Source organism: Parasteatoda tepidariorum, chromosome X1 (genome assembly GCF_043381705.1).
Source record: "Parasteatoda tepidariorum isolate YZ-2023 chromosome X1, CAS_Ptep_4.0, whole genome shotgun sequence".
NCBI lineage: Eukaryota > Metazoa > Arthropoda > Arachnida > Araneae > Theridiidae > Parasteatoda > Parasteatoda tepidariorum.
In genome coordinates this window covers 82,444,659-82,460,681 of record NC_092214.1, presented here as the reverse complement: position 1 = coordinate 82,460,681, position 16,023 = coordinate 82,444,659, and the positions used below count along the sequence as shown (strand labels likewise).

Sequence of the window (16,023 nt, the reverse complement as noted above, 5' to 3'; positions counted from 1 at the left end):
CAAGTGTGCATTTCTGTGCTTATTATTTGGGGTTAAAGTATTAATGATTAAAATGTTAGCTTTAAAAGACGATTCAAAGTATGTATCAAAGTTGCAAAAACAGGATTTTTTCTAAAAGCTTTCGACCGACTGTTTCCGTTAATGTATTATATTTTTCTGCATTTTACTATATATCGATGCATTTAGCAAACTCATGCTTAAACTTCTTAATGAAGTTTATTAAGTGAAATTTTCATTAATTGTCTAATATTGCAGAAAACTTATACATCAATAGCTCACTGGAAATTATCTCTACTACAAACTACATAAATCACAGTTTGACAAAAATACATATTTTAACATTTTTAAATAAATTAAAAAATATTGTGATAAAACTGCTTTATACTTGTTCAAAAAAATTTTTTTTTAATTTTTTTGCAAGGGTGTGGAAAGCTGGCAATTTGTTTTGTTTTGTTCATATATTTATGCAGCATTAAAAAGGATAATTTCTAATTAGTTCTAAAGTCAAGTAAAACAATTTTAAGTTTAAAGCTGTTGCTCCAAATTGTTTCCAATTGTTCAAAATTGCTATGACACATTGCTCAACGCATTCTATCATGTTATTACACTTAACTAACACCATTATGTCTCTTTAATTTAATCACAGTTTTTGGAGAAATATTTATTTGTCCAAAAACTTTGTTTTTTGCATATTTGTTTTTTAATCCAGTCGTTTTAAAGTGGTTTAAACAAGCAAAGTGTTTACTGTCCCACGGAAATCCTGATGGTAACACACTAGGGTCAAGGAACACAGAACTCTTTTCCCCACACTGGAAGTTAATGCCCCCCCCACCATTATTAAGAATTCAGAAGTGGATCTTAATTTCTGATACTCCAAACAGTCTTTTAAAGTATTTTGGTTTAGATGTTAGATTTTATTAGTGATTTTTCAGAAATTAAAGAATTTTCTAACTGAGTATTTTTTGTTCAAAAAACTTAAACAGATGCAATTGTAAAATGTAATTCTTCACTTGAACTAAATAATAAATGGTAAAACAAATGACTGAAATTGTTAAAATGTACTATTATACTCCTCTAGTATGTTAAAGATGTTGTTAGTGTCAAAAGGAATAGTATTTTTACAATTTTAATAACTGAGAGATTAAAAATTACGTAACTGAAATATAATCAAATTGTGCTTCTGAACTACAAAGTTCCTGCAAAAGATTCTGAAAAAGAATGAAGATAGCAGCTAAGGAGAGAGAATAAAATAAGGAGAATGAAAAGAAAGAGAAAAAAAAGATAAAATTCCGAAGAACAGATACTAAACAGAAACGAAATAATTAATAATAATAAATAAACAGAAACTAAATAATTAATTGATTTTTTTCTTATAACTTTCTGCTGGCTTTCATATAAGTTTTAGCTAGGAAAAAAAAGATTGAATGAAACAATTTTATGAAATATTCTAATTTAGATTTGTACTATATATATGTATGTAAGTTTTTCGTGTAATATGTGATTAAAATTTGGGAAATAGCTTTTTTTATATCTAAATATTCTGATGTACTCAAATGATATATACAGTAGAAGTACAACGAAAATAATAAACAGTTTTAATATTTTTTTTTTTATCTAACTCAGTATTTTATCTAGTTAGTATTGCTTCTTTTTAGAAATCTACTGCTGGTTGTACCAATTTAATATTATTGTTCGGTATATTTTTCTCATACGCTAAAAAAGTTAATTTTATTTCCAGGTACATTGCAGTGAGGAGGGGCGTACTAACAGTAGGGCGGAAGAAGTTATCAAAATATGGTTCAAATCTCTGGAGTTCACAATGAATAAATTATAAATGCATAAATTGTAAATATATTCTATGATAGTTGCAAAATAAATAAAACTTACAAAATCTTATTTGATATAATATTTATTTCCGAATTTAAAAATTGTTAAGTTAACTACTCTTCTGGGAAAGAAATTGTAATTTTTCTAAAGAACAAGTAAACATAATTGAAATGGTAAATTTGGTTAATAGTTTTTTTTCGTGTTAAAGTAAATAGTAAAGTGTTAAAGTACATTTTAGTCAAATTTTTCAAGCTAAAAACTTTAATGTGCACTTTTTTAAATAATAAAGAATTATTGAAGAGTAAATAATTTTAAGCTAACAATTTGGAAAGATGGACTTAAGGAGAGCAGTAGACTTCTTAATTATTAATTTTAACTAAAAAAATATCATATTTACTCCATAGGGGCTTAGAAAATCATGTAAGTATTGAGTAATTTTATCTTCTGCAAATTCTCTATATTACAAACTCCTAGCAAATAATTTTAAAAATTCCTGAAGGCACTTGAAAACCTGCTATTTAGTGAACTTTTTTCCCCATCTCTTAGATGTATAGTTTCCATACTTAAATGGGGTAAAATGTTGAAGCTTTTACTTCATATATAAATGTAACAATAATTAAAAATACGCGTAAAAAAGCGTACTAGATACTTAAAACTTCGTAAATAAACCAGTATGCTGCTGTGACGAGGTAAAAAGATCTGCATTACATGTTCGTTGAATATAAAAGTGAATTCCAAAAATTTACAAAAAGTGGGTGATTAGAGACAAAAAGCTTTTTCTAAGAATTCCAGGATTCTTAGAAAAAGCATAAATATCAGCTACTTTGCATTTTTTCAGTTTGAAAAGAATTGAAAAGTTTTTTTTTAAATAAAAAGTAAATGTTTTAATTTTTTATTGTAATTTGTGCAGCGTAAACATAAAAATATGGAACAGTCTTCTTTCCTTCTTAGTAAAAAAAAAAGCTTTAAAAATACGTTATTTTTCATATAATACGTATAGTACGCTTATTTAATGGATTTGAGACTACCACTTGAAAATCGCAAAACGAAAAAATAAGTTAACAACTTGGTGAAAATTACTTAAAAAATACGTTTAAAAGAAATTAACTTGGCTAAATTTAGGTGAAAAATTATTAAGATATTCATTAAAATCAAAATAAGCATTAAATTTTTTTGTATTCATGGTAATAAAACGTAAATTGCATCATGAAAACAATATAATTGTATCTTGGTTAAAACAACGCAAAATATTACGTTATAAAAAAATCCGACTTGGTCAAATCTGCGTCAAAAATTGGTTATGAAATTCACTATAGTCAAAATAAGAATGGAATGGAAATACGAAAAAAAAGTTATAGGTTTTTTTTTAAAATAACGAAAAATTTACGTTAAGAATCGGTTACGAAATTCCCTATAATAAGAATAAGCGTTAAAAAAACGTTAATATTCATGGTTAAAAAACGAAATATATATAACTGTAAATAAATGTTAATAATTTGGTTAAAATAATGTAAAAAATGCGTTAAAGAAAAAGAAACTTACTTTGCTAAAATTACGTCAAAAATTTGTTACAAAATTCACCATAGTCAAAATAAGGGCAAATAATTTTGATTTTTAGGTTAAAATGTACTCAAATTTTAACGTTCATTTAATGGATTTGAGACTACCACTTGAAATGAAAATAAAACTTTTGATCGAAACGTTAAAATGCTCTTAACCATGTGACATTTTAACGTTATTTTCACGCAATTAAAGCTTATCTCTGCGTCGGTAGGAATTGTTCTAGGAATTTTCGCATTAGTATTTTATCTTAACTTATATTGTATATTGTTTTAAACATAAAAGTTTTAAGTTCTTAATAGAAAGAAATAAGTGGATAATCTAGGAACTTTAAATGAAATATACGTATTAGTATTTTGCCTGAAGTTATACACTGAAGAGCCAAAAAAACAGGTATACCTGCCTAATATCGTGTAGGGAAGCCAATATCGAAAGCATATCGATTATGTTTCGTTGAATGGTTCGCACACTGACACTTGTTGATGGCCCAGCATTGAAATCTGCTGCAATTTGTGGAAGGGTTGCACGTCTGTCATGCTTGATGATTCTCGTCAATCGTCGTTCATCCCGTTCTTGCATGATCTTTTCCCGACAGCAGCGCTGTCGTAGATTTGATGTTTTACCGGATTTCCGATACTCACGGTATACTCGTAAAATGGTCGTACGTGAAAATCAAAATTTTATTGCTATCTCGGAGATACTATCGCCCATCTCCCGTGCGCCGACTATAACACCACGTTCAAACTCGCTTAAATCTGTATAACCTGGCATTGTAGCAGCAGTAACAGATCGAAGAACTGTGCTAGACTCTCGTTGTCTTATATACGCGTTGCCGATCGCAGCGCTGTACTTTGATTGGCTCCATACCCCTTTATTTGCATACTCATGCCTGTACCAGTTGTTTTTTTTTGGCTCTTCAGTGTATTTTTCTTCGTTAATTAAAGCATTTACGATGCCTCATCTTATGTATCAATCATCTTACCTAAAGAGTAAACTTTCCGGAAAGTTTGCGTGAATTTTACATGACGAGCTAATAAGCATTTTAATTCATAACGTAAATCTTAAGAAATGCTTCGAGAAAGTTACCTGCCATTAGAAATTTAGATCAGTATACTTCTCTTTAAGATTTGGAAATCCGAAAACTAAGTCAAGAAGTTATTCCATTGGCTTCGCAAATGTAAGAAATAATTATCTGTGCTTAGGAGTTTATGTAGATGAGTGCTTTTAAATATGAAAGATTCGAAACTAAAGGCAGTTATTAGAATGTCAAAGGTTCGTCTTCTTAATATATGAAGCCACTATATCTGGACTTTTAGTTCAAGTGTTGTATTTTCTAAATCAAAAGATAATCTTAGGATATATACGTTCATAGATATAATAAGTTGAGTTTATATCTAAACTATTCAGTAAAACAGTTATGTATTATGTGAAATCGATAAGTTAGGGAAATGAAAATTTTGATTTAAACAACGGATTTTATCCTAATATTTAATAAAATAAGCGGAGTAAGAACTGCAAAAATTCATTTTTGAGTAGAAATTATTTCACGTTAATATTCTTTTTTCACTTCATAAAAAATTATGAAATATATTTAACTGTTTTTTCTTTTTTTCTATTAATGATCAATATTAGAGGTCATGCTCATATTATTTTTGGGAAATAAATGTCGTTAAAACACGTGTATCTGTCAGTAAACCTACAGAAAGTATACAAGATTTTTTTCTATACTGTTAATTTATTTGTTCAAAATTTTTTTTAGTATTTCCAAATAAAAAATGAGTTAAGAATTCAAAGTACAGTTAACTTAAACTGCTTTCTACATGATTTAACTGTAACCAAGAATTCGAATCTACTAGGAACGTATCAGCCTCAATTCAAATATTTAGGAAACATGAACACTGAAAGCGTAGTTTGAATTCGTGGTTCTGGAAAGAATATGATCTTGCCTCGAAAAACGAACTTGAATTAATTTGTTTTTGTTTCGCTTACAAGTTTACTTCTTCAGTTATATATTTGTGTTAGAATTTGGAAAATGCAATCTGGCTTACAGCCATGTTGGATTCGCCTTGTTGCATATGTGAAATCCCACGTATGCAAATTAGTATGCATTTGCTGTTCGTCACAACCTTAGAACTTCGGATAATTTGTTACTTCTGTTCATTCTTATTGCCTTAGATTACAATCTTTAAATTTGCACATTGCAAGCCATTTTAAAGAACAATTCTTCAATGTCTCTTTCTATAATTTAGGAATTACAAACTTTCAATAAACTTAATTTGCATTAACTCATTCAGATATCTTATAGTTACGTCAGTATCTAAATTTTCTAATTATGAAATATAATGTCCCCCTTTTCTGAAAATTCTGCTTTTGAACAGCTTTAAAATTTACTTAAATTGATAGTTAAATAAAAAAATAATTCGGACAATTTTAGCATCAATCAGCGAAAGGTTTCTGTCTTAGCTGTTTTAACTTTTGATGTTGTAATGAAATTTCCGTTTTTTTTAAATTTTTTCTTATTTATTTATTTATTTATTTTAATTGTTATGTGCTAATGCAAATTAAATTAATTATCCCTGCTTGTATTGAGGATAAAAAAGAGTTTGATTTAATATAGCGTCAATAAAAAATCTATTATGAATCATATGGCATTGTAAAAAAATTATCTGAACAGTTTTTCCACCTATTTGAAAAGAAAAATATTTAAAATTCATTTTGAAAAACTCGTAATAATTTCCAGTTGTTTTTTCCATACAGTATATACACATTTTCAAGAACATAAATAGGATATAAATTTTTCGAATTTGTAATACACAATAACGTCTTCAAATTTAGTTATGACTTAATAGTCTTTCTCTTTTATGATATAGAAAATATTATGTTAATTTTAATATAAGTTTCTAGAGTAGATTTATTAAATAAGGGAGAACAATTTTAAAAACTAATAACAGTAAAATAAGAGAATGTCACACTGAGAAAAAAAGACGGTCAAATATATCAGAATATGGCTAAAATTTTAGAGTATGGGAACTCTATGGGAACACCAAAAAGCTCAGTAATTTTTACAGAAGTACTTTATTAATTATTGTTAAAATTAAAAATAAAATGGTTTTATAATAAGCGAAAACAATATTAAAAGTGGTAAAATGTTTTAATTTTGTCATGATACTTTAGAACACGGTATAAAAAATTTTATTCTGTAAAAGTTGCTTTTCAGTTTAGTACTTTTTTACTATATGTGTGGTAAGTAATAAGAACTATGATTTTGAAAAACAGAAATTACCATATGAAACCGTTACCATATGAAAGGAAGAATTATCAAATGAATGGTCTAAATATCGTATATCTTGGATTTATTAACCATAATAATGTTTTTTTTTACCAGAACTATCATTATAATTTAGCAAGGTAATTTTACCAGAATGTTTTCCTCCGTTTTAAATTAATTAATCGGTGTGGCAAATTGTATTAACTGAGTATTGATATCTGCTTACATGACCTGATAAGCTGAATTCTTAAACTGCTTCATTTTCAAAGGAAAAAAGGAAAATTGTCTCTGATCCATAACTTATACATCTTTTTTCCTTAAAATTGATCATGTCTATATGGGTGCTTTCTTATTTTATCTGACCCTCAATGGTAAATGGCAACCAGACAGTAAAAAAAAGAAGGGATTTTTAAAGATTACACTACTTATTGCATAAAATATTTTTTTATTTTATTCTATACCTACAAAAAACAGAGTGTTTTACAATTTAAAAACCCTAAATTTTTATACCTATTCTCTGTATTTAAGCGTAACAAAAATTTATCGTCCTCACCCAGTTCAAAATGAAATGTTATGAAAGAAATTTTTTTAAAAATAATAACTGGTAATTTATGTTCGTCAAACAGGTTTGTTTTGTTTGAATTTCTGCGAAAAATATCGCTGATATTTATTTTTTGCTTCCATAAATATTAAAGAAGATATTGTTTGTATATGTAACCAGTAACTAAAACTGTGCGTATATCAATAATGATGCAGTCTATTTTAGGCAACTCGTCGTCACTTAATTTGATTTTTGAAATATCAGATATTGCTATTTTATTTTTGCATAGAGATAAACATACTTTTTTAAAGAAATCTTTCATACTTCGTACTGCCATATTCACGTTTTAACTATCATCATAAAGCTAATAAGAAAAATAACATTAACATCGCTCCATCATGTTAATAATGGATTTTTTCTTTAAACTTTGATATAAAATTGTAAACATAATTCTTATGATGATTTTAATCAGCTGAAAATGAATTATTTTAGAACTATATTCGGAAAAAAGACATTATTGTATTGCTTTTCAAAACTAAAGTGTCTAAATTTACTAAATTAATGCAGTATTTTTTACTAAATTAATGCCGGAGCTATTTATGAGAAATCCCATAAAATTAATTGTCGCTTTCGCCAAAAAAAAAAAAAAAAAAACCACTTAATTTCAAACACAGAACACATTTNGCCAAAAAAAAAAAAAAGACCACTTAAACCGCTTTTTCTAAAAACCTCTTTCACTTGATACGGTTAAACAACCAGAATTTTATTACACCAACTTTAAGAAGCCATTTATTGTACATTTTGTAGCTGAGAGAGCTAATCTCAAAGACCGATAAAACAACTTCGACACCACAATATATCTCCCTTCAACACAAGAAGAGTTCCCAGTGTCCTGCACTCCCCGATTGGGAGCCCGGACTATTAGAATATGATAACTCATTCACGCATACATGGCGCACCATAAAGCTGCTTATCACAAATAAATATTTTCATGAAGGTTGTAAATGGTAAAAACAGCGTATAGTTTCGAATTCATTGTTTTCTAACCATACTAATTGTAAATAGTTTCAAAACCATACAGATAGAAAATGTTCTTTACCATAAACATTACGATTTATTGGATGGACAGACTGATTCCGGTTATTTTACCATAATTTTAGAAGGAAAATTCTAACAATGTGCAATAAGTGTCACAACTGTGAACTGTGGGTTCACGAAACTTGTAGTATTGGAGCTCAACTTGCAATTTTTGTCTTGAAATTGCTGTTATAAATAAATATGTTAGTAAGAAAAAAATATTTTACATTATTTCTGGGAGTACGGTTCGGAATTTGCATACCTTCAAAATCGGGATTTTGTATACCTTTCAAAAGATTCTTATTTTATTCTCCAAAATACAGTTCTTTTTTACATTAAATAATTTAAATTTTTGGCACTTTTTATAATTAAATTTAATCATTTTTGTTGTTGAACATTGTTTACAAAACACGTTAAATGCGGGAAAGAAATTGTGTTTCCGATTTTAATGTAGAAGATGCAGGCAGAACTATATCGTAGTTGATTGAATCGTGTAAATTTTTTTAATATTTGAACACTGAATCCGATTGTTATTATTGCTTCTCAGTTCTTAAGATAAACTCCAACAATGAATTATGTCAGTTAACATCCATGTCAGTTAACTTCCATGGTTAACATCCATATAATGCATAATAATTTATTTTTAATAAATAAAAAGTATTATTTTTAATTTATTAATTACAAAAAATTAATTACATTATTAAGCAATGAGATTATTTAAGAAATTGTCTACAGTTCATTTTTGTTGCTTAAAACTTAATTACTTAGCTTTATTTTAATCAAAACCTTAAAATAGTGGTAAAAAATATGCTTAAGTGTGAAATGGGTAGATTTTTACAAAAATAATTTATAAGAAACGTTGCTGTAGTTTTAAATATTTTAAACCATAATATAAATCTTTAAAATATTTATTTTTTCATTTTAGTTCAATAACAAAGTCTGTCTAATTAGAATATTTGCTCCCACCATATACTTAACTACTTTGTCGCGGATAGAGTGTTCAAAAGTTATTTTCTCTTTAATATATTTCGCATCTGTCTATAATTGCGAGATGCATAAATCGAGTGACTAATTTCAGGTCGTTAAAGAGTCTGTTGTCATGACTACGCACCATCTTTAATCAAATAATAATTGACCACCAGCTGTTATATTGTATAAATTAAAATGTTTCTTCATTTCAGTTTCACCCGGGCTATTTCAACAAATTTGCGTTGAAATAAATTGTCGTTTAAATTTCATAAACGAAGACTATCTCTAGACTATTTTAATGAAACTTTATTTTGAATTCCAAATTTTATTTTCTAATTTTAGTTAATTCCTTTTAATGCTTTTTCAACAAATTTTAGTTACTTCAGTTTCAAATTTGAAACGCAGATAAAAAACTATTTTAAATACAATTAGTTATTGTCTAATTTTGTAATTACCTATTGAAAGTTATCACGAAAGGTTAAAAGTAATACCTAAAAGATTTAAAGAAAGATTATATAAAAATGATCTAAACTCCGACAGAATTATTTGCGTTGGAGTTCATATCCTTACTGATATTATACATATCCTTACTGATTTACACTGGATTTTTTTCTTCTAAAGTTTAAACAAAATTTGTAATATAGTTAAAGATTATAATATAGTTTCTTTATAATTTGTAATATAATTGTATCGAAATAATATAATTTATTTTGCGCATTTCAGTATCACAACAGCATGTAGTTGTAATCTAAATACATCAATGTATGCTTAAAAATATGATATTTTCCATGAAAGTGAAATTATTTAAATATATAATTATCTAGATTTTGGCTCATTATAATATTTCAGGATTTCGTAAATACCTGTAACTAAATATTAATACTCTTAAGCTTTATTTTGTTAATTAACTCACTGACGGTTCTGCACGTAAAAAGTCGCATTTTAAACTACAGTCTTCATCCTTTCTTCTGCCTGGATTTGCTTTAAGGAAACACAGTTTTGATGCGTTCTTCTATTATTTTTTTTTTAATTTGTGAACAAATTTTTTTATAATTATAAGAGCACTGAATTTAAGTTAAATATCTTATACATTGTATCAAATAAAAATATCCGAAAATAATCCTAGAAATCATAATTATATTCTGAAAATAACGTATTAATTAGTATGATTTTATTAGTGTTTAAATTCAAAAATTGCCCCAATGAATCAGAGGAATATATTCATCAGTTAAAAAATAAAGCTGCTATGTTTCTCTTTAAATTGACATTTAAAAATTATTTTAAATATAAGTAATTATTATTTAGTTTTTTAATTTATTTTTTAAAGTTATCACGACGAAATAAAAAAAAATTGGTTTTTGTAAAGTATTTTTCAACTGCAACTTATTTTCTTCAAAAAAAATAGAAAAATAGTTATGTAATTTCTACAATCTCACTAAGATTTCAAATGAAACCATGAACAAGTGGTTCATGCTTCTGTTCAAGTTAATATCGAGTATAAGAAACTATACTCGATAATCGAGTATAAGAAACTATAAAAGCTTGAAGAAAGCTTGAAAAATATTATAGTATAGCGCGCTTATGCAACATATTTATTTTTTTAAAGAAATTAGAAAAGTATTAATGCAATTTCTACAATCTCATTTTAAATTAAGCCATGTGTACAAGTGAATCATGTATTCTGTTCAAAATAACATCCAATTTCGTGTAATCGAGTTTAAGAAATGATAATATGGTTAAATTTAGTACTGTATTGGGGTTAGGTAAAGAGTGAACAATATTATAGTATAGCATTCTCTAAAATTTCTGACACTGTGCAGATTGTTTTCAATTTTTCATACTATTCAAACATCTTTGGTTGATTAATGAAATTAAATAAAAAAATATGTATTATTGCTTTTTTAATTATATTTTATTTTTTAGGTAGTAATTACTCGATTTAATACACTGTTACAAATTAAGCGTATTTACTATATTTTGCAGACTTTAAGAATTATACGTTTGTTATTCCGTTCAAGTTGAACTATAGTATCGTGTGATTAAGATGTACAATAATATGGTTCAGTATAACGCAGCATTTTTTTCTTGCCAACGTGTTCCAGTTTTTAACTTTGAAGACCAAAAGGTATTTTTCCAGGTGATCTATCCATCATCCATCTCAAATTCAGCCTGCCCTTTTTTCATGTGCCAACTGGTATGGCATTAAAAACTCTTTTTGTAAACCGTACCACAAAAAGAGTTTTTAAGGCCAGACCAGTTGGCACGCGAAAGAATGGTAGGCTGAGTTTGAGATGGATAGTTGACCTAGAAAAATACCTTTTGATCTTAAAAGCTAAAAAGTGGAATATGCTAGCAAGAAAAAGGTTGGCCTGGAAAAAACTTCTGAAGAAAGCCTACCTGGACTGTCGAGTCATTGATGATGATAATTATAGCGCAGCATTAGAGTTGTAAAAAATTTGGACAAAATAATGATTTAATGAGATCTATACTTTCTAGCAATGTGTATGTTTAATTTTTTATTTTTTCGCATTTTTCTGTAAATACTTAATGAAATTAAATTAAAAATAAAATTTTTTTGTTCGAGTTTTCAATTTTTTAGGTAACTGCACAATACTACGACTTAACGTGAGCGGAAATCTGAGACAATTTACATTTTATTGATATTGCTGCAAAATTACATCATATTATAATTCAAGATACCGATATTATGGTTAAATATTGTGCTAATTTTTCGAAAGGTATTGAATTGCTTGGAATTACAATATTTTTAGGATTTTTAAAGTATTTAAAATGTATTATTTATGGGAAAATTGCTTTTATAGAGGGATGAACTTAATACTTGGAAACAACAAATCCAATATAAATAAAAACAAAATAAGTTCTCTTCCCCTTCCATTCAAACAAACACTGCAGTTTATATTAATTACTCTTGAATTCTTTTATATTGATTTGATTCTATATTGAGAAAAATAAAATATTTTAGTTAAACGTTTTTCGAATGCCTTCCTTGGAATCAATTTTTATTATGGATGCAGTCTTTTAAAAAAAAACTGCTAGTAACAATTTGAATAAAAAAACTGTCTCTTCGCCTATTTATTTTCCGTCATTTACTAATTGAATTTAATAAATTCATAGAAAAAAAGTAATCTTGTTTAAAAAACTACTATTATTATTACTTTATGGTCAATTTTATAACAGTGATGAAGTATATTTTCTGTCCCATCAGCACTGAAACGTGATGCATGTAAAACTCTCAAAAAATATTTTCATTTTAATCTATTAAAACCTATAATAAACAGCAAAATAAAATGAAACTTTAATTATGCCAAATATTTTGATATCTCGAATTTCGTATAATCCATATGCAGATATGTAGATTTAATCATTATTATGTTCAATTTAGTGAGCATCATTCAGATATTTAGGGAATTCTAATTTTCAAATGACATGTGAAAGGGAAATCATAACTGACAAACTCATATTCAGAATAAGCAATCTAAAGATTAGAAATTTTAGAGGAGTATGATAATTAAAGATTGATAAATGCCTACTCAATAGAAGGTGTTGGAAGATATAAAGTAGCATTTTTATCATTTTTTTAAATATATAATTTGAGAGTGATATTTAAATGGGATCAAAACAAAGGAATAAATGCTTCCATATATGATATGAGAATTTACATTAATTCTTTTTTAAATGACATATACATTGGGAATTCTTATTTCTTAATCAAAAATCTGATGTTAACAGCAATACGTTTTTGTTTTAATATTTATTAATGGAATTCAAACAAACGCATATCGCAATTGTATGTTTGACACTGTATGATATTTAACATTTATGCGTGAGTCGGTCTCTTTTGTTCAGTCCATTGCACATAAATTGTAAAAAAGTGCAGTTTTTTTTCTTTCCTTACAATAAATTTCTATTTAAGGTAATAAATATATGATAAAATTAATATTTATTTGGTTTGAAGCAACTACATATTTGCCTGTCCATCCTGAAGGCAACAATTGCAATTATTATAATAAGCTTATATCAAGTGCATACAAATTAAGATTAAAAGTACTTTATTTTGAAATAGAGTTTAAAATGAAATTTGCTTACTATAATAAAACATAGTTTCCCTGATGCTGCCACATAATTTGGAGCTAAACTAAAATAAATGTCGGATTTGTTAAATTTAGATACGCTACTATTATTAACATCTATATTTCTTATTCTTTATATTATAATTGTTATAGAATCAATAATGATTTAAAATTATTCCCTTTTCGGATCTAGCTTTATACCTTTGTTTTTTGCCTAAAGAGTTCAAAAATATGGAATTATTAGCGTCATAACAGACATTCTGATCATTTATTTAAAATAAATTAATAAGTCTTTATTATAAGTTTTACTAACTAATTAACCAGTAAAAAAACATATGTTTTATCAATTAATGAATGTTCATTTAGATGTACCAATATTTTTAATCATGTGGAACGAAGTTGTATAATAGTGTGGTACTTTCAGAAGCTAATGTTGAATAAAATCCAAAATTATCCTTTTAACTGATTTTTCAGGGAGACTTCGAACAATGATTTTAATGAAGAGCTGTCTGAAAAAGTTGCTTTGGACTGCAACTGGGTCCTTTCAGAACGGCGTCAGGGCCTAGAGTCTAATCAGTGCCTTCAAACATTACGATTCGTATCTAGTTTTAGCTTTTTCTTTAATCTAAGCTTAAATAAACAAGAAAGTTTTATAGTAGACGTTTTAATTTTATTTGAGTTTTTTGTTTTAAATAGTAATGTGTGGACAAAAATCTGGTGTAAGTAATTAATGGTAAAAGTTATTTGTTAATTTAAGATGATTTGTGGTTCACTTTCTTATTAAAATTTCTTTTTTGGTTCTTATGATTTTTTTAACTTTTTATATTATTTACATCATCGGAAAACCTGAAATATCTTTTCAATTACTCTCATTTTTATTAGTAATACATAACAAAGTAAGCAGTATTATTCTTAATATTTATTATGCATATTGTGGTCAAAATAAAAAAAAAAAGACCTATTTTATCGCAATATTTTCAAAGGCTATCTGCCAATTTTTTCACGGTTATCTGCCAATAAGAAGGTTACAGTTAAGTTAAGTCGAAATCTCTTCAAGCTTACTTGATAGCATATTTAATTGATCGGTTATCATACTACAACTACTGGTCTTTTCATTACCAGTGTTTTGGTGAAATCCACAATTTTTAACAGTGTCGTTGCGTTGCTATATTAAATTATTTTTACTTAAATTTATAATTGTTCCATTGAAGATTCAATGAATTTGTGATTTAAAATCAGAATAAATTGACTATTTTAACAATAGAGATTTGTCTTTATAAGAAATAAGAGATTATAATCCACTTCTTAAGATTCAGTTATATTAAGTTTAAGAATTATATAATCTACTTTATTGAAGATTTAATTATTATACTGTCCTTAAAAAAATAAATTATATTATCTAAGTATGAGCCAGTTTTTTGTCTAGTACATTTAGTAACATTTTATATTTTTGAAAAACAGAAATTCATATTTGATTTTGTCAGTATTTTGTGTTTCGGCTAAATCTTATTTTTTAATCTATTTAAAATTAGTTTTTAGTTACTTCTGTATCGGTTGTTGTAGAAATGTATTACATTATTTATTAAAAATCTGATGTATTATTCCAGTTGAAACTATGAACTTCCGAAAAAAAATTGAAAAAGCCAGATGATCCGTCTTCACAACCCTTATTAAATGCTTTAAGCATCATTTTTACATACGAAATATAAGCATTCGAATTAGAAAACTAAGCAACATTAAAAAAGTATGAAAATCTGATTAATCATAATTGAAAAATGTCAGATAGAAAAAATCTGTTTATTTCCCAATGAAAACTGAGAAGAGGTGGAAGGAAATTGCTAGATAAAACCTTTGATTTTCTAACTGGTTATGATAATTTTTATTCCGCATTCCTCTTCTATTGAGTCGCTATATTTCTTTTATTTAAATAATAGTTCATGTTCCTTAATGTGCTTATATTTCAACTTCATTTTCAACAAGAAGTTCAAAACATTTATATTAAAGACGGTGCTAACAGAACACCCTGTTTGCACCTTTATACTTTTCAATTTATTCTTTAAAAGTAGTTTTTCTTAGTCAGATGACAGATTTTACGAGATATTTTAAACGACGTTATTATGATCTTTTATTACTTATTAACTAATTATCATTTTATATCCAATACATGCACTTATCAAAACAGTTTACATGTATCGATCAAGATTTTCTCTTTGCTATTTCAATTATTGAGGTGGTAGGCTATTTCTGAATAGGGAAAGTCAATTTTCTTCACTTCCTTCATTTACGTATGCAATTAATTATATATATTTTATTCGGCAATCCTATTGCATCTCAATTCTTTATCTGAATTACATTGAACTTGTATACACGTATCGTGAAAACAAAACTTTCAGTGTAACGTTTAAAAAATAACTAAAAATAATAAAATGCTGCTGCAGATTGATCTTAGAAAGGAAGTTTAGTTAACGTTCTTGGCGTGCTTCTTACCGTTCGATTTAGCAATGGAACATAAGATGGAAATGATGCATATTGAATAATATTTTATTATATATCTCACACGCAAAATATTTAAATTTAAAGGGAATATTTTATTTTAATATATTTCGTGAAATAATGAGATTACTTAGTAGATAGAAAGTGATGATTTTGTAACATTTGTTTACTTTTACATACAAATATATATATATATA

At 26.7% G+C, this 16,023-nt stretch overlaps 1 protein-coding gene across 1 annotated transcript in view; it reads right to left on the bottom strand.

Moving 5' to 3' along the window:
• Positions 1 to 16,023, bottom strand: part of LOC107450611 (gamma-aminobutyric acid receptor subunit beta) — a 481,963-nt gene that overhangs the window by 231,885 nt on the left and 234,055 nt on the right. The gene's annotated exons all lie outside the window — the stretch shown is intronic.